The sequence below is a fragment of the Zophobas morio genome, unplaced genomic scaffold (assembly GCF_036711695.1).
Source record: "Zophobas morio isolate AGI-343-1 ecotype UQ-CSIRO unplaced genomic scaffold, CSIRO_AGI_Zmor_V1 ptg000017l, whole genome shotgun sequence".
Classification (NCBI taxonomy): Eukaryota; Metazoa; Arthropoda; class Insecta; order Coleoptera; family Tenebrionidae; genus Zophobas; species Zophobas morio.
This window is the reverse complement of record NW_026972122.1, coordinates 13,292,915-13,319,323: the sequence shown is the minus strand read 5'-3', so window position 1 is coordinate 13,319,323 and position 26,409 is coordinate 13,292,915. Positions and strand designations below refer to the sequence as shown.

Here is a 26,409-nt window from a genome sequence, read left to right as displayed (position 1 = left end):
GAAACTGTGCACCTTACGCTAACATATGTTGAGAACAGGGCGGTGAACTCTGACATCCATGGGCGCCCATAGGGGGGGGCCAGGGGGGGCCATGGCCCCCCCTGAGATTCTACGTCAGTTTCCTTTTTATTTGTCAAATTTAAACTTCAGCACATTTGTAAGAGTAGGTACAACATGCCCTACACTTTCAGTTTTATTGCCACACAAACACAGAAATGTGACAAACTTAGACCATCTGGTTTTGAAACCCTTTGTTCGGCCCAGATTTGCCTGGAAGCGTCATAAATCTATCGTTTTTAACCGGTACTGAGTTATGGGTTTTTTCATTATTTGCTTTTTACAGTTATTACAAGAGCAAACACTTTATTGCTTATACCCATCCCGTTTTCACTTTTTATATGTGGTGAAGTGACGTTTAAAGACGAACAGTTGTTGAACCGGCGTTTTATTGGCTATAATTATTATTATTTCTTTATTTCAAAATTTGAGCGTAAGTACTCTTGATTAAATTAAATTAAATATCTGTTTAAATTTTAAATTTAATATTTTATTTAGAAACAGAGAAATACAGATATTCGAAATTTCTTCAAGAGAAAAATTACAAATACTGATGATACTTCAGCTAATAAGAACTATAAAATAAGTGACAAGGCTGATCGTGATAGCGGTAATAACGTAACAATGTGCACTTGTTGTGTTATTTATTACTATTGTCTTTGCCATTTCTATTAGGGTTGCCACCTTTTTTGAACCAATAAACCGGCCTTTGTAAGATAATATTGAATAATAAAAGTCACAGTGTATTTTAGGTACAAACGTATATTTTAGATGTGTACAAATATTGCTTACTATAAAATAAAACATAAATATACTTTATAAAAATAAAGAAAAATATATAATAAAATAAAATATAGTATAAAACACAAAGTAAATAAAATTACATCATGAAACTAACTAACATACCTTCTATAAGAAAAACTACAAAATCACATTTTATGATTTGTTTCAGTATCAGTTGTAATATAGAGTTAACAGTTATCAATGACATTACACATTATTTAGTTTTTAAAATGCTATTTTCGGTTTGATTTTGCTGCTCTTATTAACTCTGCATTATTTCGAATTTTTTCTTGAAATTCGGAGCAAGTCATATTTAAATTCGATCTAACACAAATTTCCGCTTTGACCATTTCTACAGTTAATCGGTTTCTGTCATCTCTCCATGCTTGATTCATAATGCTGAAAATTCTTTCAACATAAGCATTACTGCAAGGTATGGATAAGACCGTTTTTACTACTTGCTCCAGAATTGGGCTCTTTATATTTTTAAAAAAACATGCACCACTTTTCGGCAGTTGAAAGTTCTTCATTGTTAATGAATGCAGGTGCTGAAGCTTTTAATATATTCAATTCGTCGTACAGTTTGTCACGATCGGAGTCTTTTATTTTTAGTCCTATATTTGATGCAATTTTCATAATATCATCAATATTTGGGAGATCTTTATTCAGCTGTAAAATTTTAAATGATTCAAAAATATTGTCTTCAAAATTAAACCATTTTTCTAAATATGTGATCGCACGGTTATACACATCGATTGCTTCACTTTTAAATTTATTCTTGTCGTAATCTGTTAAATTTGATAAGGCTTTGTTTACTGTAAAACCAAAAAATACATCATTTTTTTGTGACATTAACTTATCTCTTAAGTTTTTCATTATGTCAAAAATATTTGTTACAACTAAATTAGACTGTTCAAGCAATTTAATTGTGTTGTAAAATATAAACAAAATATGGTGAACGAAATATATATAACACTCAGCTAAAGAAGGTGTTTTTGAAATTTCATTTTCCTGATCTTTAATAAAATTCCAAATAGTGCGATCACAATTGTCTTTGCCCTGCTCCAAAAAATAAGTTTTTATTGCATCCCAATTCAGTAAAAGGCGATCAACGGCTTGAAATAAGCTTAGCCATCTAACTGATATATGTCTTAAAACTTGATGATAATCTCCTTGTACAAACACAAAACATTCTTTGAGATGCTCTACCTTTTTAGCACTACAACTAAATTCGTTAAATACTTTTAACACCAAACATTCAACATCAAAACTTAATTGCTTTAAGCAATGCTTTGCAGTATTATGTAAAATATGACAATTGCAATTTGCCTTAATTATGTTTGGTTTCACGTTTTTCAATTTTTGAAAAATTGAGCAATTCTGACCATAGTTTACAGATGCATTATCCGCTCCAAAAGCAGAAATATTTTGTGTATCAAGATTTAATTGACTTAGAGCTCTTAGGATGGAATTCGTTATAGACTCAGACTTTTCGTCCGCTTGCTCATAAAAATCTAACAAACCATTCTTTACACCAGATTCTCGGTCAAAGTAGCGTACTGCCAAAGGAAAGAATTTTCTGTTGCCTTTGTTTGACGCATCAATAGATATAGAAAAAGGTAAATTTTCTTCCTTTAATTCTTTGGTTACCATTTCAATTGCGTAAGGCGCCAAGACGTTCCTTACGATTGCTGACGTTTTAATATTTTCGAAAGTAATTACCGCAGTCAGATGATAGGTAACTCAATCCATATTTAACCGTGTGAAAAGTTTTAGAAATTTCGGCTATTGTGACTTTTTCAGAGTCCTTTGAGTTATCACTTATCAGTTGCAAAAAACTTTGTAATCGCTGTTGACATATTGCGCGATTTGAGGGCACTAATGTGCTTTGACCCTTTTGAGTGTTGTTTGACTGCTTTAATACCATCATATTTAACATTAAATGCGATCTTACATACGATACATTTGGCCATGTTTTTATCTGCATCATGTGAAGCTAACCAAGTAGCAAAATCTTCGTTTTTTCGCCATTCTTCCTTGAATGTGCAATTTCTTAGACGCATTTTCTTCTTTGGTATATAATGACTTGTAGAGGGGCAGACTTCAGTTTCACTATCAATATCACAATCACTCATTATGTCTATTCAAATGTGAAATTCTCAAAAAGGGCATTTATATTTGCACAAAGTAAACTTACTACTTGCGACTCTTGCGAGTTAAAGTAAAAATGAGCAGACTCGCGCACTGCCGAAATGACACAGCATGCAATGCAATTGCAAAACGTGTCGCACGTGCGTCTCTTGCGGTGCAGGCCGGAAATGATATATTACAAACATAATAAAATTTGTGGAAACCAATATTATTCATAATAAACCGGCCTTTTTGGTACTATTAACCGGCACCCGGTCATCGGAACGAAAACCCGGCCGAGCCGGTCAAATACCGGCCGGGTGGCAACCCTAATTTCTATTGAAACACCACCTGTTGATTTTGCTTAAAATTTAGCAATTGATAACAGCTTTCTGTTGATTGACAACGGCTTCTAGTTAGAAAATTGTCTGAATATGAACGTTGCCAAATTTACGATTAACAAGTGGTGTTTCAATAGAAATGGCAAACACTTTACTGATGGCGGTTTTTCAGACTAGCCATCGACGTCGAGTGGAAATTTCGGTTGCTCCAGAACTGTTTCACCAGTGGGCGTACGAACCACAACACAGATAGCATAGAACATTATTTTAAAATAGGCACTTTTATTCCATACCTGGATCATTTAATTCTTTCCCTAACAACACGATTTTCCGAAACAAAACTGTCACTATACTCATTATTTTCTTTACATCGAAAGAATATGCATAACTTAAAACCAAGTTGCTTTAAAGGGTTGGGCGAATTTTACTCCACTGACAATTTATCAGACGAAATCCAAAATTGGCAGGATTTTGTAAAAATAAAAAACCTTGACAGTAGTATTTTTATGGAAGATTTGCCAAAAGAGCAGGTTAGTTTTTTCCAAGTATCAAAAAATTGTTGATTAATTTAATATTTTTATAACTTTTTAATTTTAATATTTTACATTTATTTTTTTAATAATAAGAATAATGTTTTTATAGGGTTATTTGCGAATGGATTTGATTAATGCAGTTGATGATTAAAATATATATTTGTAACAGTAAAGATTTGTATCATTATATTATTTGTATATACAAGAATAGAGTATATTACAAAAATTTCAGGGTGGCCCCCCCTGAGAATGGTTTCTATGGGCGCCCATGCTGACATCTGGTTAAGATTACGGAATAAATGCGTATCAAAACTATAAGCGACGAAATCTTATCTATTAAGAGTATAAATTTATGCCCGCGTAATTAAAGAACATAAAGGAGTATTAAATATGAACATTAAACTAGGTTAAAACATTTAACGGAGGGTTGTTGGGGGTTGCGACCGATCGTGGTAACAGAGTTGAGAGTGCCCGGAATGTCAGTGGGATGCGCTCTCGTTACTCCAGGCGCTCATAGTGTATGGGAGAGCCTCAAGGTGGCACACGGGCTTTGATGACGAAGAACGGTCCGTTTGTTAAATTGAGGGCGGTGATAAGATAGACAGATGGGCAGAAACGGGATGCATGAACCCTTGCACTTCGACACGGAGGGCCCACATCAAGCCGGAAAAAGCTGATCCTATACGGTGGATCCTTTACTTGCCGTACGAGATTCATAACGACGACGTGTTAAGTCACTTTCGAATTACCGATAAGAGCCGATAAGACGGCCTTCGCAAGGACAGAATCGCATAATAATAATCGGAGGGGATTGAAAGATGCACTTTCGCACTTGACACTAGCACAGCGGCCGGAAGTCGGGTATCGCGATCAGACTAGGGAGCAGCAGCATTTCTCGCAATTTTATCGCCGGAAACGGCTACAACTGTTTGTAAAAATGCATTTCCCCTAATTAATTGTCGTCTGACCACCCAGAATGGTAGCAAATTCATCAGACGTATTGACCTTGACCGCAAGTGTTTTGCAGTTGATCTAAGGTCTCCCATGCAACTTTGTATATTAATTGCAATTGGAATGATTTGATTGGGCGCGAAGATGTTTAGGCATAGAAATTCTATGGCGACTATTCCTGGAAGGAAGTGTGACTGTGTGGGGCCGTGGGAAACGATCGCTTCCCTTGAATATTATGTTAAATGACATTACTGAAAAGTTCGGATTTTTGGTTTCCATGATAAGGAAGAGTAGGCTCGTTATGGAAAAATACTATGTACCACAGTAGGGCTATTTTAAGGGTTGAATTTCCGGTTCACCACAACACTCCCCGTTTTAAGACGAAAATATGAGCCTCAAGGTGCTCTTATTTTCTCACAATACCTATGATTACGTACAGGAGTATAGCAACACGGTCCAGCAGTGAGGGTACGTAATGTTCTTGAAAGGTTTATTGATGCGTTATAGTTAAAGTGCGTATCCTCGCTGCTAGCTCACAAGGTTCATTGCCGGGATCACTAAGCTATTCCCTTTTGGACACTGTGACTGCGGGTTTGGTAAATCCGCTCCCTTTGGTCATGACAACGCGGTTAGGGATGAATATAACTCAGTTTCCGAAATCGTGGCTAACCCATTGGAGATGTTTTGATACAGCACTGCATATCGCGCACTACACTGAATTTGTGAAGGTTTAGCTGAGACAGCACGAGAAATACTGCTGGAAGACTCTGGGTTCGTGAGTTCGTGCTGCCTGAGGGTCAGGTGGTGACGTCGGGAGGCCATATGGCAATCTTGCATGTTGCGGACCCAGAAATATGACAGGTCTGGCAGGCTGCGCTGGGATGGCGTAGCCATGGGGATCGTGCCAAGAGGCTGGCCTCGATAATGGGGTTGCGTCCGGGGAAGCCCCATGTGAACCCGAGGTATGTCGGAGTGGGCGGCCGGCTCGTGTTGGTGGTAACCGCTCGTGGACGCCAACTGGCACTCCGAGCTCGAACGATGAGATAAAACATGAAACAAAGGAGTAGATTAATGGCGATTAGCTCGAAGATTATGATGAGTATTCCCCACACCAGCCCCTCTACTTGGGTTGAACTGGTTGTACTGAAATGTGCGGTGTACCGTAGTTCCGTGGATCGACTTTGATTTGGTCATTGACATGCTGCAGGTATAAGGAAATGGTATCCCCACACTGAGTAGACAAGAGGTAGAAGTTGTATCGCTCGTTTTCCAGAAGAGGTGAACTTCTTTGGTGGAAGTCTCTAGGGATTCCCATGTGATGTTCGTGACGTCCAATCGTCCCTTAGCGGGACCCGAGTTGAGACTCCGTTGATGCCGATTTTGTGATATGGTTAATGGTGTAAAAGCTGCGTTAGCGGTTAGATTAAATCTTGGAATGACTCATTTAGGTGTTAAAACAGCTTTCCTAAATGGCTACTTAGAGGAAGAAGTTTATATGCGTCAGCCTGAAGGTTTTGTAAAGGAAAATGAATCACAAAAAGTTTGTAAATTAAAATGGGCCATTTATGGATTAAAACAAGCATCTAGGTCTTGGAACAAGAGAATTGATGAATTTTTAGTGAAGTTGGGGTATAAGAAATCAATTTTAGAACCTTGTTTATATGTGAAGAAGTCCAATGATTTAATGACTGTCGTGGCTTTGTATGTAGACGATTCTTTTATTTATTCGAATGACGATGACAATGTTATGTTCTTAAAGAATAGCTTAGGGTCAGAATTTAGGATTAAAGATTTAGGGGAGGCAAAACGATGTCTGGGTATGTGAATAACGAGGGATTCTTCAACAGGGGTAATCACTCTAGATCAGGAAGAATATATTGATGAATTGTTAAAGAAATTTAACATGACTAATTGTAAAAGTGTTAAAACACCTGTTGAGAATTTTGTAGATGAGGAAAGTCAAAGAAGAGAAGATGAAAGAACTTTACCTTATCAACAACTAATAGGTAGTTTAATGTACCTCTTTGACAAGACCAGACATATCATTTAGTGTTAGTTTTTTGAGCCAATTTAATAATTGCTACAATAGTTATCACTGGAAATATGCCAAACGGATACTTAGATATTTAAAGGGTACTAAGTCATATTGTCTTAAATTTTAAAAAATTGATGAAAAATTAGTAGGGTATGCTGATGCAGATTGGGCGTCAAATAAAAATGATCGAAAGTCTTACACCGGTTATGTTTTTAAATTGTCAGGTCCAGCGGTTTCTTGGGAAAGTAGCAAACAAAAAACAGTCGCTCTTTCTAGTACAGAGGCCGAATATATGGCATTAAGTGAGGCTTCGAAAGAGGCTATATATTCAAGGAATTTAATTTGTGAACTGACCGGAGAACTAGATTGTATTAATGATAACGAAGGTGCACAGAAACTGTCTGTAAATCTAGTTTTCCATAAGAGATCTAAGCACATATATGTTAGGCACCATTTTTTAAGAGAATCTATTTCACAGGAATTTATTAACGTTAATTATCTTCAAAGTGATGAGATGGTGGCTGATATCTTAACGAAAGGTTTAAATAGTGTTAAGCATAGAAAGTTCGTTATAGGTTCGTATAGGCTTGAATTGATTGTATTTTTAGGTTAATTTTATGATAAGTGGGGGTGTTGAAAGTGTTTCAAATATTATTAGGTTTTTAATTCAAATGTACGCGCTTTCTACTGCGGCCATATTGTACTTCCGTTTTCCTGTACCAACCGTTCATAGTTGTTAAAATAAAGATGTAAGTTCTGTACTGTCCGAGAGTAAACAACGTGTTTTAGTTTCTACCGAGTTCCTAAATAATAACAATTATTTGGCGAGCAAGAGTTGTTGTGTTGGATCGAAGTCGACGTCGTCTTCTGTGTCTTGTACGACGTCACTGCTCGGCGGTTGATTCGATAGCCATGGTTTAAGGCGGCTGACATGTACCAAGGACTCCTTCTTGCCTCCGATTTCCTTGATAACATAATTTACGGGTCCTGTTTGTTTTAGGATTCGATAGGGTCCACTCCACTTTGGTTGGAATTTCGCTGCTAATTTCCGCCATTTAATTGCGGGTGTGTGTAGGTAAACTTTATCTCCTGGTTGATAACTGTAAGCCTTCGCTTTTCTGTTGAATTTGTCACAGCGAGCTTGATTGTTTACTTCGATTGTTTCTGCAGCACTTTTTCAGGCTGAGCGCATTCGGGCCAACATTTGTTACATAGTTGTCATCGATGTCGTATTTCTTGTTGGTTTGGTGAGCGTGTGGAAGGGCAGTTTCATGTCCCTTCCATGTAACAGAAAGATTGGTGTTTCCCTGGTAGCTTCATGTATTCGACCTCGATATACCATTAATACGAAGGGAATCATTTCGTCCCATTCGATGTATTCGTCAGATAAGTAATGTAAAATCATAGTCTTAAGTACATGGTGCATGCGTTCGATCACCCCGTTGGTGGCGGGTCTGTAGGACCTTGTTTGTATTTTCTCGATATCTAGCGTTTTGCAAACTTCTCGGAATAATTCCGAAATGAATTGAGTACCACAGTCGGTGAGGAGGATATGTGGTGCACCGTGTCTCGAAATGACCTGAGTTACAAAAGCCTTGGCTACCTTGGCTCTCATGTCTGGTATTGGGATGCATTCAGGGTAGCGACTGAGATAATCCATGCAGGTTAGGAGGTATTGGTTTCCTGCACTTGTCCGGTGTAGGGGTCTCACAATATCTAGAGATATCATACCCCATACGCAGGATGGGACTGTCATCACTTGCATCTCGGGAGCCATAGCGGGGTGCGTTTTATGGATGTTACACGAGTGGCAACCCTGACAGTAAATACCTACATCATTTCGCATTCCTTTCCAATAGAAGTTGTTCTGGATGAGTTGTGTTGTCTTGGACACTCCGCCGTGAGCTGTCCACGGGGTGTCGTGATATAGTTGAATGATACGTTTTTTCATTGATGTGGGTACCACAAGTGCGTCCTCTCTATGTGGTTCTTTCAGGGTCTTATAACACAGATCGTTAGAGGCGAGGTAAAAGCCCTCAGTGTCGATTAGTTACCGTTGTTGCCTCCGGTTGGGGAGGGTCGGTACCGTTCGTCATTATGAATCCTTTCGTTGGTGTTGGTGTTTTTTCTCCAAGAGTTGTTTGTTTAAGCTATAGATCTTTCATCGAGCTATGATTTCTTTTTGAACTCGTAGTCTGAAAATAAGTTTCCACAGTCATCACTCCTATCAGCTCCTGTGGTTGGTTCGTTTATGCGCTTCGGTGGTTAGTATTAGTGGTACTTGGAACGCGGGTATTTGCGAGATTCCTTTGTTGTGGATTATCATTGAGGTGCCCCGATGGTTACCGATTGTCCACAACCCCTTGGCTATTACTTCCTTAATTCATTGACTCTACTTATTGTAAGTTGGATTATTGATCAATAAGGCACTAGCTTAATGTTCGCAGATGCTTAATCATTAATAATATTTACAAGTATGAACGTTACTTGGACTGCAAGAAACGAGTCGCGATTGCGTGGTGTTTCTTGAATAATTTTAAAATAATTTAGAGTTTCTAGTTTATTAGTGAAAAAAAAAAGTTCTTAAGGTTTAGGAAAATATTCATTGTTGTTAAGTAGTGAATGGACGCGCAAGTCGTTAAGGGTGGCCTTGAAAAATTTTGTTAATAATTTGTTAAAAGGAAACGAAAGTCCTTAAGGGTAGTTTTATATAGGAATTATTGTTGTTAAATTGTCAATGAAAACATAGTTGCCTGATAAAAAAAATCACTGTTAAGTGGTTACGAGAATCGCAAGTGCTTAATAGCTAGGCATAGACACACACATTTTCCAGCGGATTTGCATGGGGCGAGCAAATCCGTCAGTTTTGCATGTGGCGAGCCGTTTTACGACCGAGGCAATAAACACACGTGCAAATCGTACGAATTTTCCGACGAAATGCTCGTCCCGTACAAATCTGTATGTTTATGGGTGTGATCTGACGATTTGCGCGACGGATTTGCGTGGCTCGTGGCTCTTTGAACATTTCAAGAGGTCGCGAGCCACGCCAGCGGTATTTACAGTTCACAATTCGAAGAGTGCGTAATAAAAATAAATATTATTGTGAAAATAATAATAATGTCGCCAATTAACAAGAAAAGAAAATTAATTATTATTACTAGTGCTAGTGCTCTGATGTACTATACAATGTTTGCAAATTATAATAATGAAAATACAAAAAGAAAACGACGTGTTTGGCAAAAAAAAATGGCTACGTGAAAGAGAAAACCACAGTGACGTAAAACTTTTGAAAGAATTGCGCGTTAATGAGCCCGATGACTATAAAAATTATTTACGGATGAACACTAATACTTTTGATGACCTTCTACACCGTCTAGAACCTTATCTTAAGAAAAAAGACACTGTAATGCGTGAGAGCATCCCTCCAAATGAACGCCTTATAGTAACTCTCCGGTTTTTGGAGACTGGCCGCAGCTATGAAGATTTAAAGTTTAGCACAGGTATATCCCCTCAAGCTTTGGGATACATAACTCCAGAAACGTGCAGGGTGATATATGAAGTTCTGCAAACAGAGTTCTTAAAGGTAAGCAGTTATAAAAAAGTATTTAATATTAGTATCAAATGAAACAAATTCTTACATTAAAATAAGCAAAAACAGAATGGTATATAGAAACTAACTTAAAGATTTTCAAAATTTGAATAAAATTGTGCGGCTGAAGTAGTCTCCAACATAGTAGATGCCAGATTATCACGTGGCACAGCTGATGAAGCAGTAACAGTAGTATTATTACGTGAAGACGTGTGGGCCCCGTTTGCTGAATAATGGGGGTACCAAAATGGGTTGACGTATGTTGGTTCTCTCTGATCAGTAACCATCGTGGTCTCTGACAACTTGTTCATTACTCCTTTTTGCAATACTTGAGTAATTAACCTGCCAGTAGTCGCGCGCGGTCTCAGAGACCGCAAGCGTATTTATTCTTAATTTGCGAAATAAATTAAAGGCGGTTCGAACTCCCTCTCCATCTACCTTCATAAGTTGTGCATTCGGATGGGCAGTGTGAGTTTGAGTGACGTTGGGTTTGTTTGCCTGCAATTGGAAGCACTTGCGGTCTGTGAGACCGCGGTGACTACTGACGTAACTTTTTTTATTATCAAAATAATCACTAAGGTATTTTCTTATGCTTTAATTTGTGGCAGCAAAACCATTATTGCCAATCGTTTCAGTAATGGCTTCTTATGAGGCGGAGCAAGAGCGACTCAGGCAAATGATGGAGGACGTGATGGATGAAAATAATGAGATTTTGGATGACGCCTATGACGACGAATCAGAAGAAGCTGAATCAGATCACGAGGAAGAACAACTTGAAAATAGTGATTCTGAACAAGACATATCTGATGTTGAAGAAACAGACGAAATCCTCAGTAATTCTTTGTCGTTTATCGGAAAGGATGGAACCCGATGGAGGAAACATTCATCTACTCCCAGAACAGTGAGGACGAGAAAAGAGAACATTATAACGCGTTTACCCGGTCCTTCAGCAGCAACACGGACTTTGAAAAATTCGTTAGAAATATGGGAATATTTCATCAATGATGAAATGATCAACATGATCGTGATCTGTACTAATGCATATATAGAGTCAATAACAGACAAATTTGCTCGCAGCAGAGATGTCCTACCGACTAATGTTGTGGAAATAAGAGCCCTACTTGGATTACTGTACATGGCCGGAACCTACCACGCTAATCGTTTGAATGCAGAAGATTTGTGGAAAACTGACGGGTCTGGTGTTGAAATATTTCGCCTTACAATGTCGTTACAACGATTTAGATTTTTACTTCGCTGTTTGAGGTTTGACAAAAAAGCCACTCGGCCGGAGCGAAGATCCAGTGATAAGCTGGCTGCTATACGCGATTTTTTCGACCTCTTCAACACCAATTGCCAAAGAGGCTATCACCATTCGGCATACGTTACCATTGACGAGATGTTAGTGGGGTTTAGAGGAAGGTGCAGCTTTCGCCAGTACATACCCTCTAAACCCAATAAGTACGGTCTGAAAATACTGGCAATTTGCGACGCACTAATGTTCTTCACGAGCAAGCTGGAGGTGTATGTAGGATTACAACCAGAAGGGCCCTATAAATTGTCAAACACTCCGTATGATGTTGTTCTAAGATTGTGTCAGCATATTTCTGGATCAGGTCGCAACGTTACAATGGACAATTGGTTCACTTTGCCACTTATCAAGAAATTACTTTCTGACCACAAACTTACATCGATAGGAACCATACGAAAAAACAAGCGCAAGGTGCCCTTAGAATTTTCAAAACCAGTGAGTCGTCCACCGTGCACTAGCATGTTTGGATTTACACAAGAGAGTACCCTTCTATCATATATCCCGAAAAAAAAACAAAAATGTGCTTTTAATTTCTACGTTGCATCACCACGATGAAATCGATGAAGATACTGGTGATTTGCACAAACCTACAATGATAACGGAATACAACCGCACCAAAGGCGGTGTTGACGTTGTCGATAAACTGACCGCCAGTTATAACGTAGCAAGAAATACTAGAAGATGGCCTATGGTCATTTTTTATTCGATTCTGAACATTGCTGGAATTAATTCCCAGGTCATTTATGCAGCGAATAACCCTAGTATCACCATTTTACGACGGAATTTTCTAAAGCAACTTGCCAATGAATTGATTTTACCTCAGTTGCGAGTTCGCGCGGTGATGACAACGCTTCCGAAAGCGCTGAAGGCAAGATTAGAAGAATTTTGCGAACCAAATACAATCGAAGTTGCAGAAACGACTGTACCAAACGCAGAAAAAGGAAGATGTGCATATTGCGACAGAAAAAAAAAAACAGAAAAACTAGATTTGCCTGTTTTCATTGCATGTGTTTGGAGCATTTGGGAGCAATTTGTCGATGTTGCCAAAAAAATGCCTTATTTTGATTATTTGTTCTCATCTCGGCTATTTTTACTTTATTTGTAGTTAGAACTAACATGTTTCGTTTCAGTAAGGTTTTAAAAAAAATTATTTTTGTCATTTTGACCGCAATAAAAAACAATAAACTGAAAATATATTTTTTGTTATTCAGAACTAAAAACATGTATTCGTTAATCAAAAATTTTATGTTTGACGTAACGTAACCGTTTCTAGATTTGGCGAAATGCACTCAATTTTGTTTTTTTTAAATAGCGGTCTCTCAGACCGCCGTGACTACTTGTGCTTGAAAACAGGACGCGACTACTGGAAGGTTAAACTTTCCGCATACATTTTCTGGGATGTATCTGTAATTGTTTTTAACTTTGAGCCCACATATGCGCCAAAAGCAGCGCTGTCATCTCCAACTTCGTTCCTGGTTGCACTTGTCAGAGCGTCGGTGCAAACTTGTAAAAATTGTCTATGCTCAGTTAGATCTTCCTTTTTTTGCTTTTGCTTTCTGTGTCTCTCTTTAGTGATAAATGCCGTATTAATTGTAGTATTGCTACTATGCGGGGTGGATGTACTGCGAATCTGTAAAATCATAATTGAATAAATGCTTTATTTTTCAGTTTCCGTCTACAAAAGAAGAATGGAAAGAAATTGCGAAAGACTTTGAAGAAAAATGGCAAATACCTAACTGTGGCGGAGCAATAGATGGAAAACACATCCGCATTTGGGCGCCACCACACACTGGTGCCCAATACTTTAATTACAAAAATTTCTACAGCATTGTGTTAATGGCCTTGGTTAATGCCAATTATGAATTCATATTTGTGGATGCAGGCAAAAATGGAAGAATTTCTGATGGGGGAATTTTACAATATACAAGGTTCTATCAACTTCTTATAGAGGAAAAATTACAGTTGCCTGAAAGACATGAATGTAAAGAAAATATGAATTTCGTATTTATTGGTGATGAAGCATTTGCTATCCACAAACACATTTTGAAACCTTTGCCTCAAAGAAACCTAAACTACGAAAACCGCATATACAACTATAGCCTATCAAGAGGTCGTAATGTCGTCGAAAATGTTTTTGGTCTTATAGCAGCAAGGTTTCGGGTACTGCATACTGCGATAAATATGAAGTCATTACATATACAATATGTTGTATTAGCGATTTGTACTTTACACAACTATCTAATGAAGAGAAAAACACAATACATAGGACCTACCTCATTATTTGATTCGGAAAATAAGCAAACACACGAATTATTGAAAAATGCAGAATGGAGGCAAAATGCTGTTCAGTTATGTCCTTTGCAGATTTCGGACAGAACAGGTCAAGCACTTGATGCAAAAGAAAATAGACAAAAGTATATCCAATATTTCAATGGCAATGGAAAGGTATCTTGGCAAGATGACATGTTAAGGATGGGGAAGTCTTAATCCATAATGTATATGAATGTTTTTTTTTTTTTTTTTTTTTTTTTTTTAAATAAAATTAAAAGTAAAAGTAATGTTTTCTTTACCAGGCTATCCAAACATTGATCCAGACTTTCGTGCATGTTGGTCGATTCCTGGCTTTCAGGGTCCTGAGATTCTGCATCCTTTTCTCTTTCCCCATCACTATTATTGTCTTCACTGTCATTATGATCGTTGGAGATATCTTCTGTTAATACAGAAGAAGGACTGCGTATATTCGAGATGCTGGATGTGGGTTGTTCTTGATCTTTTATGAACATTAATAGGTCAAAGTACCATAAATTTAGCAAATAAATGTCACTTCCACGACCGCTTCTCATGGACCGCTCTACTTTCTTAAGTTCCTTCCTGAAGGTACTCCTCAACGACTGAATTTTTTTCTTAACCATATCCTCACCACCAGTCACTCTATATTTTTTACATACTTCTAATAAAGCACATATTCCCAACTTCTTCAAGTTTTTATCACATACTCTGAACTTTTGACTTTTCATAAAGCAGTATGTTGCCTATAAACCTCAATAAATTCAGTCAAAAATTCTTTATTACTCATTATTTTGCCGCACTTTATTAATCGTGATAGTCACTAATATTATTATTAAATTTGAACGTCAAGCAAGTGCGGACGTTTATGGTGGCGTGCAAGTTGCGACTTGTCGCCGAGTTTGCGTGGCTCGTGATGTGGCGCGGCAAGTCTGCAAATAAATGCACGGATTTATCCGTCACTTTTGCTCGCCGCATGCAAAAGTGTCAATAAAAGTGTTCGTCTATGCCTAGCTAATGGAGACTTTATAAAACATTTAAAATCATCGTGGCTAATTTGTTAATGAAAATGCGAGTTCTTAATGGTGGTTTTATAAAAAAAAACTATTAAGGGAAACGCAAGCCCTTTAGTTTTAGAAAAAGATTTATTGGGTACGGTGGTTAGGCAATTTTGAATACACTAGGGGAGCTACTGTTATTTAATTACAATTAACAGGTGTTTCCAGTGGCAAATCGTAAACTTTTTTCTCTGTCCCCGTTACATCTCCTTTGCCGATTTCTCTTATCGTTGGTTTCCCACCTTTAATCGGAAGAATTCCGCATTTAATGTCCCCTTTTATTTTTATCTTTCTGCCCACGTCCAAACTGTACAGCGCAGCGTCTTCTGTTGCTTGCCTGCCGGTTATCTTTTCAGGGGTAATTAGCGTCGATATTCGCTGGCTCGCTTATCGCTTGGTTCCCGGGATTGCATTTCGGTTTTTTTTTTCCTGATGTTCATTAACGCCTTTTAGGACCTGTAAGGTTTCTGGCTGTTGTTTTCGGTGGGTAGCCCTCACGTTTGCTGGGGGGTTCCCGGGGGATTTCAAAATTTAAGCAGCGATTCCTTTGAAGATTCCTTGGCGTCTTGTTCTTCTCCCTTCCTTTTTTTTTTTCACTGATTTGTTCACTCGAGCTTATCTTTTATCGCGTCTCCGTTTCATTTTTTCTTTCTTTTTCCTTTTTGAACCAAGCATTGGTCGGTGGTCGGTCCTCGTCAGCGCCCTTTCCCATTGTTCCCTCTCTCTTCTTGTTTGTCATCCTCGATACCATATTTTTATGACAACAATGCGTCTTCTGTCTGGCGATTAAAAATGTATTGGTGGCTTTTCTTCATTCTCTCCCTGACTTGCTGGCAGGATGGGTGAGTTCTTGTTCCCGTCCTTTACCAAGGTACTTAATTTTTTTTTTTCTTAACTCAATCGTTGTTACAGATCGTAGAATTTACTTAGCGCGGGACTCGAGGAGGAATAGCTTGGACGAGGCCCGTGAGTATAGATGTATATTATTTCTTCCCTTCTTGGGAGGGGTTTTTCTATTTCCAAAGATTTTATAATTTTCTTACTCTTCTAAATCTTTATTATTTATTTTTGTTTGTTTTTTTTTATGTGTAGCCGCCGTCCCAGACGAACCTGCAGCACCCGGAACCGGTGAGTACTGAATTAATTCCTTTATTATGTTCATTCCTTTTCCGTTGTTGTTGTTTTTTTTTTCTTTGGATGCTGAACCGATTTGTGAAAGTGTTTTTGTGCTTTTTTCTAGGGCACACGGCCATGATGAGAATGGACGCATCCGGCGGGGGAGCTGGGCCTGAACGGGGCCCTCGTCCTGCGGCTCCCGAACGGGGGCCGCGTAGCTTTCTCGCACGCCAGGGACCACATTAAAGTGGTCCTCCACTTTTAAAACCCCGAGTTCCCTTCGATTTATTCTGTATCTTTTTTTTTGTCTTGGATTTTGTTAATAAATGAAAATAAGTAGATATTTTGTTTTCCTTTTCGTACGGTGTTTCAATCGAACACAGGGGCTGTTGTAGTCGCTTAATGAATTATGAGAATTCATAACTTTTGCATGGTAGTGTCTCGGCAGTGTTTATACTAAAAATTCCCGAATAAGCAGAAATGGTATTTATAAGTTTCTTATGTGTCCCATCGTGCTCATTTTTGTTCCCGAAAGCATACGAAATGGGTAAGTATGAAATTTTTCAATGGTTAAATTTCTTTGATCAATTTCAAAAAGTGATACTCTTATTTGTTCTTGCTCTGTAATGGACTGGTTAGCGGCTCTGTGTCTTGCTTCCCTTAACTTTTATCTTTCCATCTGGGTTTTTTTTTCAGATCACCACCTTCAACCAGGGGTGAACCGTCCGGGTGCCGATTTTCGCAGCCTTTCTCCCTCTTCCGTGACGCTTTCGGAGATTCTGGCGTCTCTTGGAACTTCACCCCCACCGCGGCCGATCTCCGTTCCAGCGTCGGAACTATCCCTGGGGGTTTTATCTACTTCTCCACCTCCTCCAGCGCCGTTCCCTATGATGCCGGGTTATTTCCCGATGGTCGCCCCGGCGCTTCGGTATTAGAATAAGTTATTAGTTTAGAAAGACCAATTAGTCTGATTATTAAAATGTTTAATTTTGTTAACTTGATACAAATATTTGAAAATTTAGTTAAGTTTGGAATGTTTAGAAGTATTGTTAGTTTTTTGCTTTTTTCCTTAAAATAAGTGCTAGTACTAACTTCATCTTGTGATATTGAAGTCAATAAATTCGTGATTCAAACTTAAAATGTTTGTCCCTTTCCCAAAAAAAGAATGGTCAACTCTCCCCAAACTCTGGTTCAAATGTCCCTGATGGTGGGGAGATCTGACTCATATCTCATTTTTTATTAAAATCCTTATATCTATTTGTAGTATTACGATATTCAAAAAGTAATGACGCCAGATTATGCCTGAATAACAAAGCTATCGCCTAAAATCCCAGTCATATCTCTATACCTTATTTATAGGAAATTATGATGATTTAAATAAAAAGCGGTTCAAATCTCCCGGACTTCCCCTACTTAATACGAAAGACGTATACGTTTTTAGTGCAATTATGTGTGGTTTTATAAATTTTATGAGCCAATTATACCCAAATCCGTCTTTTGTTCGTGGCGATATTTTAATTTCAAGATAAAGAGTGAGAGAGATGTGTTTATCTTGCTTACTGTATGAATTTCGCACGTGCAGTGTTGTCGCGCTCAAGGCTCATTTATCGGAACTGACTAATGATTTCATCTGCTCACGGAATGCCGTCGATCCGGTCAATTAATTATTATCGCCGGATGTATTGTTATCTTTCCTGAACGAGTTCTTCTTTGACGGTGTGAATCGCACGAAAACGTTAACAAATTATTTCCGCGAGGTTCCTCATTGATCCAGTTTTCCTAAATTATTTTTTCATTAATATTACAATTTTCCTAATTTTATTTATTAGTGAAAGTAGTAATCTGGATATTTTCTAAATGTTTAAATCTCCTCAATTTACATATACAGTTTCCGACAAAAAATTTCAAACATCACTTTTCTGTCATGTCAAAAATTTTAATGTAGTCTATGCTTTATTGTCATTATTTCGGACAGCTGGAATGTCAAACTTTCAAAATACATAAATACCTAAACATCTAAAGGTTGGTTTACACTATCTGACGACTGTATGACATTGACGTCTGAAATTTTTTGGCCAACTGTATATATTTTTTTTATATATGTATATAATAGGGTGTTCCTTATGTAGAGGTGATTTTGTATTTTTTCGAATTAAGTTGGTCTCACCTTCCAAAAAGTTTACATTTGAAATAGACAGTACACATAAAAAATTTTAACCCATTCCCTTTATCCCTTTCCGTGCCGCCATGAACTTGAATTTTCAAAAATTAAAACCTGCATAATATGCAGTAGGTGTTGAGTACAAACGTCAAATAATTGTATTTTTTGTGTTATGTGGAGCATGTTAGCGATTACAAAAAATTCTAATGGCATCCCGAGGCTTAGACATATATACCTATATTTGGTAGGAATAGTAGAGACTCAAATACTTGGCTCAAAGCTTCCTACGAATAAACAAGTGTTATCAGTTTTTTTTTTTATAATTTGAGAGAAGTTAAGTTAAATACACGAGAGAGTGCAAGATTAGCGGTGCGAGAAGCAATAATTTTTTGGGAAAAAGTGGGGATACCAACAAGAGCGTTACATCATTGTGTCGATAAACTTTTAAAATTATATGAAGAATGGCGAAATTTGCAAAAAAATGCCAAACGAACAAAAGATGTATTCCGGAAAAGAAAAATTGAATAGTTTGTTTGACAACGCACATGCCGACGCTTTAACGACGATTAAACTAGCAGAACATAAGCAGTTGTTAATTGCACAAAGAGGGAAAGAGCGTAAGGGTTGCATCGGAGGTATAGATAGAAAGTTAGAATCTAAAGAACGACGAGCAGAAAAGCGGAGGCTTATAGAACATGAAAGAAAAGTGCGATATGAGGAAAGGATATCACAGTCTTTCTGAAAACTCTTCAGCCTCAAGCACAGCAGTTGAAGATGAAGAATGGAACTGTGGAAAATCTGAGGAAAAATCTGTTAGTGAAAACGATTACGAGCCTGCAGAGACATCTAAAAAAATAAAGAGGGGACACAAAAAATTCGTAACACCCAAACTAGTTGCAGCATTAGACCGTTGTCAGCTGAGTATAAGAGGAATAGGTGGAAAAACGAGTACTTCCATAGCTTGTATCAGCGCGGCAAATGAGCATTCTCCAAGCATGTAAACAATGTCGAAATAGGTACGGTAGTCCTCATCAAGGATGATCACACGCCTCACCGTCCAAAAAACACCGTGCTGGAAGTCAATCTGAGGTTTTTTGGTCCTTCCGACTTGAAAGTTGGAATGGAAACGGTGGTATTCCGCTTCATTATCAAATATACAAACTTCTTTAAGTAAAATTCTCCATCAAATCCAAAACCCTGCAAATGGGTGAATTTTTCTGAGGGTCGGTGCCACAGTGTTGGGTGGACAAGAGGCATCACCATCGGTTCCCCGTAAGCTTTCCTCTGGGATTATTTTGCTCTGCTGTTCGCTCGTCTTGCTTCTTCACTCTTCACGTCATGTCCCCTGGGATTTGCTACGGTAGTGCAGGGAATAACACCGTCACCAGGAGCCGGACCTGGAGTGCTATTCTTGACATTATGCGTTAAATAGCGCATACGTTATATAGCGATTTATAGCGAACACTTTACAAAAAATCTATTCTGGAGAATATTATATATATATTTAGAAGCGGATGAAGAAATTTTATGGGCGGCAGGTTTGGACAAACCTTCAACTTCTACTTCTCCACCAACAGATTCCATCAACGAAACTGTATCTTTTGTATCAAAATCCGTTTCAAGCGATAAAAAATTGAAAAAAGTTCCAAAACGGGTAACACAATTAATAAATTCAGCAAGTGCAACACAGGCATACAATGAGAATTTGGTTAAGAAATTAACAATGAAAGAAACTTATTATAAAATGAAAATAGAATGTTTAAACTGTTGGTGACCGCTGAATGCAAATTAGCGCCATCTAGTAGGCTAAGAGATAATAAGTTTGTAATTGACATAAAAACTCATGTCCTTTTTGTAAACTATATTTTCCCGATTATTAAACTAAATAAGGACGAGTGTGTCACTTCCTTCCATAATAAATATCATAATAAAGCGGTATGATTTAGAAGTAAAAAAGGAAGCTATAGAAAAGATTGCAAATGCTTTGACAAATTTGTCCCAAAATAGGTTTTAATGTTGGAATATTGTTTAGTTATTGTGTTTTTTTCTTACTGCCTTGTTTCCTATCAATAAAATAATAAATTTAACTTATAACGAAATAACAAGGGCCTTTTTATTAACCTAAACTTAACATCAAACTAAAATAAATATAGACATGAAGAAGCAAAATGATGTAATAATTTAAGGTCGCCGCATAAACCGTCTAGCGATTTCCAATCTTTTTCTTTTGCCATCTGCTAGGCCAGGGTTTATTCTTCGATAAATATTTTGATTTTGTATCTCTTCATTTTCTTCAATTCCATTGTCATCGACACCAAAGTCCACTTCAGCATCAAGTGGTTCATTTGGTTCGGGTACATTATGCTCGAATGCTCGATGTACAGATTGTGAAGCACAGCACAAGCATTAATTATTTTGCAACATACTGGTGGAGTATAATGAAGAACCCTGTGCTTTAAAGGACAACGAAATCTCATTTTGAGAACACCGTTACAGCACACAATCTTAACACGAGTATTTTTATGAATCTCGTTGAAATTTTGTTCAGGTGAATTTGGCTGAACATTTTCACTAAAAGGAGTTAAAATCCACGTCCTTAACGGATATCCTGAGTCTCCTGTTAACGTAATCGTGGTAATTACTTATATGTATCATTTCAATAGTAATTACCTATTAAAACCTAGACTTTTAATGTACTTTAGTATTTTGTAAAAGAGGAAGTATATAAAACTGGGTACCTGCCTACTAGGAAATAATATTTGTGATCATAAGAATGAAGATGCTGTATGAATGTTTCTACATTTGAGCGACTCCAGATGTGTGCTACCAGGAAATTTGGCGTTAACATTGAAGATTTTAAGATTTGAATCACATATCTAAAAATCATAGGCTTTTTTTAAGGGGAGACAGAGACAGCTACATAATTATACCAGTTGAACATTTACGGAATGATAATTTTTTCGGTTGATATATAGATGTTCTGGATAACTTGGATCATCACTTTTTGGAGGAAAAATTGCAATCAATGCACCCTATTACTCCCGGAAATCCATGTTTATCATAAAATCTAAATTAATACATACATATACCGTATAATTAATATACTTGAAACTTAAAAAACTTGCATTTTGATGATAATTGATAACATACCCTTGCCTAAGTCTATTTAGATCTTCAAAATTATTAGGAAATTTTATATAGCCATTAAATATTTGCGGGTCATTTAAGGCACTGGCCACTTCGTTTATATACCGACTAACACTGGGCTGCGACACATCTAAGTATTTATTAGTACCTATATTCAGCTAATAACTTCCACTTGCAAATAGTCTTAATGCAGTTAAGACCTAGGAAATTTTAATTAAAAGATATAAGTTTTAGCATTTGTTAATAATATATTTACCTTTGTTTGAATACTTAAATCGCTAGCGCGTAAGGGAGATGTAAGAAAAGGTTGCAAAATGTTAATTAAATATTGAGTTAATTGTTTTGTTAATCGAAACATGTTAATAAATTGCCTCTCATTAAGCTCCGCAAAAGGATTTCTGGGATTTCTGCGCAGCCTTCTGCCATGCTCAACTTGTCCCTCTAAATTTTCTAGATGTTCAATTTGTAAAATTTGCACTAACTCGTTCATTTTAAATATTTCTGTTGTATGCCTTTTTTGTATTGAATCTGTAAACGAAGTTGACAAGCACAGAATACTATACTATTTGATCCGTCACTTCAATACCTAATCGATGCATAAAGACTAAAAATCTTCGCTAAATAACATATGCGATTTATAACGAACAGTCAAGAATACAGTGTTTAGTATTCGTCGCTAAACAACGCATGCGTTAAGATAACGAAGGCTCGAGAATAGCATCCCTGAGCAGGATTCTTCCCGATAGCCACCTTTTATGGAGCAGTTTCCCAAGAAGTCCTTCAAACCATGAGGTCACATCGTGTGGTTTTTACTTTTTGCGCATTGGCGAAGGTAGTATTTGTTGCGTCGTTTATCGCGGTGTTTTGTCAGCTAAACCTTATAAATTTCTCTTAAATCTTAATTTATTTCCAATCTTAATATCCCTACATATTTAAATCTTTATATTTGTCAGCCCACAGTTCAATCATTTTAATTATTGCCAATTATTTTGAATTTCTCTATAACGTAAATATCTCAATTTATTGTAGTTTTCTCCGGTTTAAAACAATCGTAATTAGCATACCTGAAAGGTACATTCACAATGAGATAAGTTGTACAAATAATTTCAACACAAAATTAAAACGCTGCGGGAACCAGGTTTTATCATTCACAATGTGTGCAATTTGTAACGAAAATTAGCACGGTAAGTATGGAGTGTGAGGTTAGGTAATAATAATAATTTGTGAAAATACCATTAAAAATATCGAAAAGGAAGGCAGAATTTATTCATTGTGTTAGAAAGAACAAGTATTGTCACGTAATACAACACAAAATAGGTTATGAGCGTCGTCCGTCAACATTGTCAACTAAACATAGGTACTGCGCAGACTCATATCATACAATTTGACGTTCAATTTGCAGTTTGGGCGCAAAAGTTTGGAGTTTACAAACTTTCACGTTACGTACTAATGATACGTATTAATTTTTCTGATGTGAATGGTATCATTCAAATGCGTGTAGCAAACTACTACTTATACGTACTAATTTTACGGATTACATACAAATTATCTCATTGTGAATGTACCTTTACTAGCCAAACTGAATCTTATCTGTAGGGACCTAATTAGTTGTTCATGCGACACGCATTGTGGATAGGTTAAGTTACTTTAAGAACTCGTTTGATCAAATGTAACAGCGGATCAGTAACCTTACTACTCAATAATTATTTTAGGCATTCCTGTGTAACGGGCGATAAATTTACTTATTTTTGGAGATGTTAGTATGAATCAGAACAATCGTCATTGTCGTAAAAATCAAGGTTGTCCTTGTGAATCTTGAATTTTATGATTTCACACCATGCTAATCAAGGTTTATAATTTCACAGTTAAATACTGGCGCCATTTGACTGGGCACGATGTCTTTGTCCAGTTTTATAACTTCATGGTTTAAATTTATTAATATTAACAAAAAGCACATTTAGCCACTAAAAATCTTCATACTAAAGTTAATTAAGCCTAATTTGGTGGAAACACAAATACTTTTACGACACGACGATTTTTGAAAATCTCCCCAGCCCCTCACATACTTATAGGAGAAAATCTGGCGCAATCGGTAGGATTGGTTTTTGAACTGGATGTATATGCTTTTGTTTGCTTGAAAATTTTGCGTTATAGAAAAACTGAAAAATTTAATTTTTAACATTTTATTCAATAACTGTTGAGAAATAATTTTGTTTAGAAAGACAAAAGAAATGGTAAGGACTTTTGAGCGTTATTTTCGAGAATTTGTTTTTGACCGGTAAAACTTGAGTACGGGTCTGGCGCGAACGATTTTAACGACCATAATTAACATATATATTAGCCACACTCCAATGTGACCGTGAATGCGTGCGGGATGTGGGATGGTTTATGAGGTCTGATAGAACTATTTTACGAGCGAGCGGAAAAATGCGTAAATTTCACTTCCTAAAAACTTGCGTATGTAAGGTTATTGCAATGGACGAAAAGACTGAGTTAAGTAGAAATTAAAAAAAAAATTAAGCTTGCATAATTTCAGTATCAGAGAAACAGTTCAAAAAAGGCGGTTGAAAATGTGAAGGGTATGTCTATTATTTTCACGAAAAAAAATTAAATTTCATTAAATTTTGGAAACGTCATTAAAACAGTAAACATTGTGTTTCGTGAACAATTTATTTTCGGAAATTGTTATTCGTTAATTTAATAATTTATTTCAGTAAATGACAGATAAATAAATAGAACAGTAAATTTTAATTGCTTGATAGATCTAGTTCTGTCCGTAAAAAAAGGCCAAAATTGCAGTTCTTTTAATACGCAAGGTGGTGATTATTGCTAATTAAAACAATTGAAAAAAAAAGATTAATAGCTTCTTAAGATGATTCCGTTGTTTCCACTTTTTTTAAGCACACACTGCTGTATTTAAGTTTGTGCATTTTAGTAGTAGAATGAAGAGTAATTTTGTAATCACAGTAAAAATAAACAAAAAAAATGTTTTTAAAGGTAAACAGTTTCATAGTTTTACGCAAGATGTAAAGCATATCACGAGATTTAGCACATATTAAGAGTAACTTGCAGTTTTGTGGTAAAATTGTTGGAAAAAGTGATATTTCCGTATTATTTAACAACCCAACTATAAAACCTCGTACCCCGTAATTTAATTTGAAACTAACGAATCACAAACGTCGAGAAAAAATATAAGGAGGGAGACAAAAAAGCTAGGACTCCAGAAATAATGTATGCAGTGGCGGCTGCTGCCGGGAGGGCAAATGGGCAGTGCCCTCCCAAATGACTTTTTTAGGCTGACTTTTTATTTTACTCAGTCGGAAATTTTAAAAAAGAAAAATCAAATATTAAATTTATACTCTTTTTTATGATTTCCCAGTCAAAAATCTTACTTTGAAATCTTTGAATGAATTATAAATGGTTTCGGGCAACAGTTTCGGCTCCTCCTCCTGTGCATTTAAAAGTTAATCTGCGCGCTATAAACTTCGACTTTTGATTCGTTGAATTGGATCTTCACCGGGCAATATACACAGATGCCCGAGCCAATCACAAAAGAAATGCATTGTTAAATGAGAACGGCGCGTGTGCATAGCTCATGGCGTTAATGCAAGAATGCAACAGGCGGGAACTGCTCATCTCACGTACAAAATTCGTGTTCTTTTGGGTTATTTCGTTATTTTTTTGTAAAATGAATACTGTCTCCGCGATTAAAAACCGGAAGTTGAGTGGAAATTTAACTTTCGAAGAACGTCTTCAACTGAAGGGATTGGGATTACTTCGGCCGGACTTAAGTTTGAAGCAAACGTCTATAGTGAAAAATAAAACTGTAACAAGACACTTTAATCATAGATTTTATGAATGTGCAGAGTGGTTGTGTGGATGTGCCGAACAAAATGCCTTTTTCTGTTTTGTGTGTTTGGTAATGGATAAAGGCGATTGTGATAAATCTTGGGTGGAAACTGGCGTCAAGGATTTGAAACATTTAGGTGAGAAAAGTAAAAAGCATAAGATCGCAGAAAGACATTTATTTTATGCCGTCGAATATGCTACTCTTGGTAGAGTAAATATTCAGAATCAATTGGATTCGGCGTATCGTTTAAATGTGAAAAAACATAATGAGGAAGTAAAACACAATAGATATATTTTAAGCAAGTTAATAGACTGCATAAAATTTTGTGGAGCTTTTGAAGTTGCTTTACGCGGGCACGACGAACGCGAAACTTCTTCAAACCCGGGCATATTTCGCGATTTGGTAAATTTACTCGCGGAAGTGGATAATGTCCTTAAAACGCATATTGAAAAATCACAGAAAAAAATATTTTCAGGATTATCCAAAACAATTCAAAATGAATTACTGGATTCCATTCTAGAAGTATCGTTGCAATTAATAAAAGACGAGATTACACAGTGTGATTATATTGCAATCGAAGCTGACGAAGCAACTGATAATTCCACAATTTCTCAGTTGGTTTTTATCGTGCGATATGTTCTGAATGGTGTAATACATGAAAGATTTATGGGTTTTTTTACTCCAACCGCACCGAATGCTGAAGCAATAAGTACTTGTATTTTCAATGAATTAGAAAAACTTAAACTAAATGAACGCCCAGAGAAACTGATAGCACAGACATATGACGGAGCGTCAGTCATGAGTGGCCACAATGAAGGTGTTCAAGCTCGCATTAAAACTTTTTATACAAACGCAGAATATATACATTGTTATGCGCACCAATTAAATTTAATTATTAAGAGAGCAGCAAACATTCACAAGTCTGTAAAAATTTTTTTCTCTAATTCGGAAGCGTTTTCAGCATTTTTCTCTCGTTCACCCAAAAGAACTGCAGTTTTAGATGAAGTAGTCCCCAAACGACTACCTCATGGACCTGCTACTCGTTGGAACTTTAAATCCAGAA

At 36.9% G+C, this 26,409-nt stretch overlaps 2 long non-coding RNA genes across 3 annotated transcripts in view; one reads left to right on the top strand and one right to left on the bottom strand.

The window, feature by feature from the left end:
• LOC135130501 (uncharacterized) overlaps positions 1-16,529 on the top strand; it is a 117,020-nt gene extending 100,491 nt beyond the window's left edge. For both annotated transcript variants that reach the window (XR_010280797.1, XR_010280796.1), the window contains 3 exons: positions 15,985-16,038; positions 16,165-16,200; positions 16,313-16,529. This is a non-coding gene — a long non-coding RNA (uncharacterized LOC135130501). The remainder of the gene's footprint in view (positions 1-15,984; positions 16,039-16,164; positions 16,201-16,312) is intronic.
• A 4,522-nt stretch (positions 16,530-21,051) lies between these two features.
• LOC135130502 (uncharacterized) overlaps positions 21,052-26,409 on the bottom strand; it is a 275,273-nt gene continuing 269,915 nt past the window's right edge. The window contains exons 2-3 of the long non-coding RNA XR_010280798.1: positions 21,280-21,696; positions 21,052-21,225 (exon numbers count right to left, since the gene is read on the bottom strand). This is a non-coding gene — a long non-coding RNA (uncharacterized LOC135130502). The remainder of the gene's footprint in view (positions 21,226-21,279; positions 21,697-26,409) is intronic.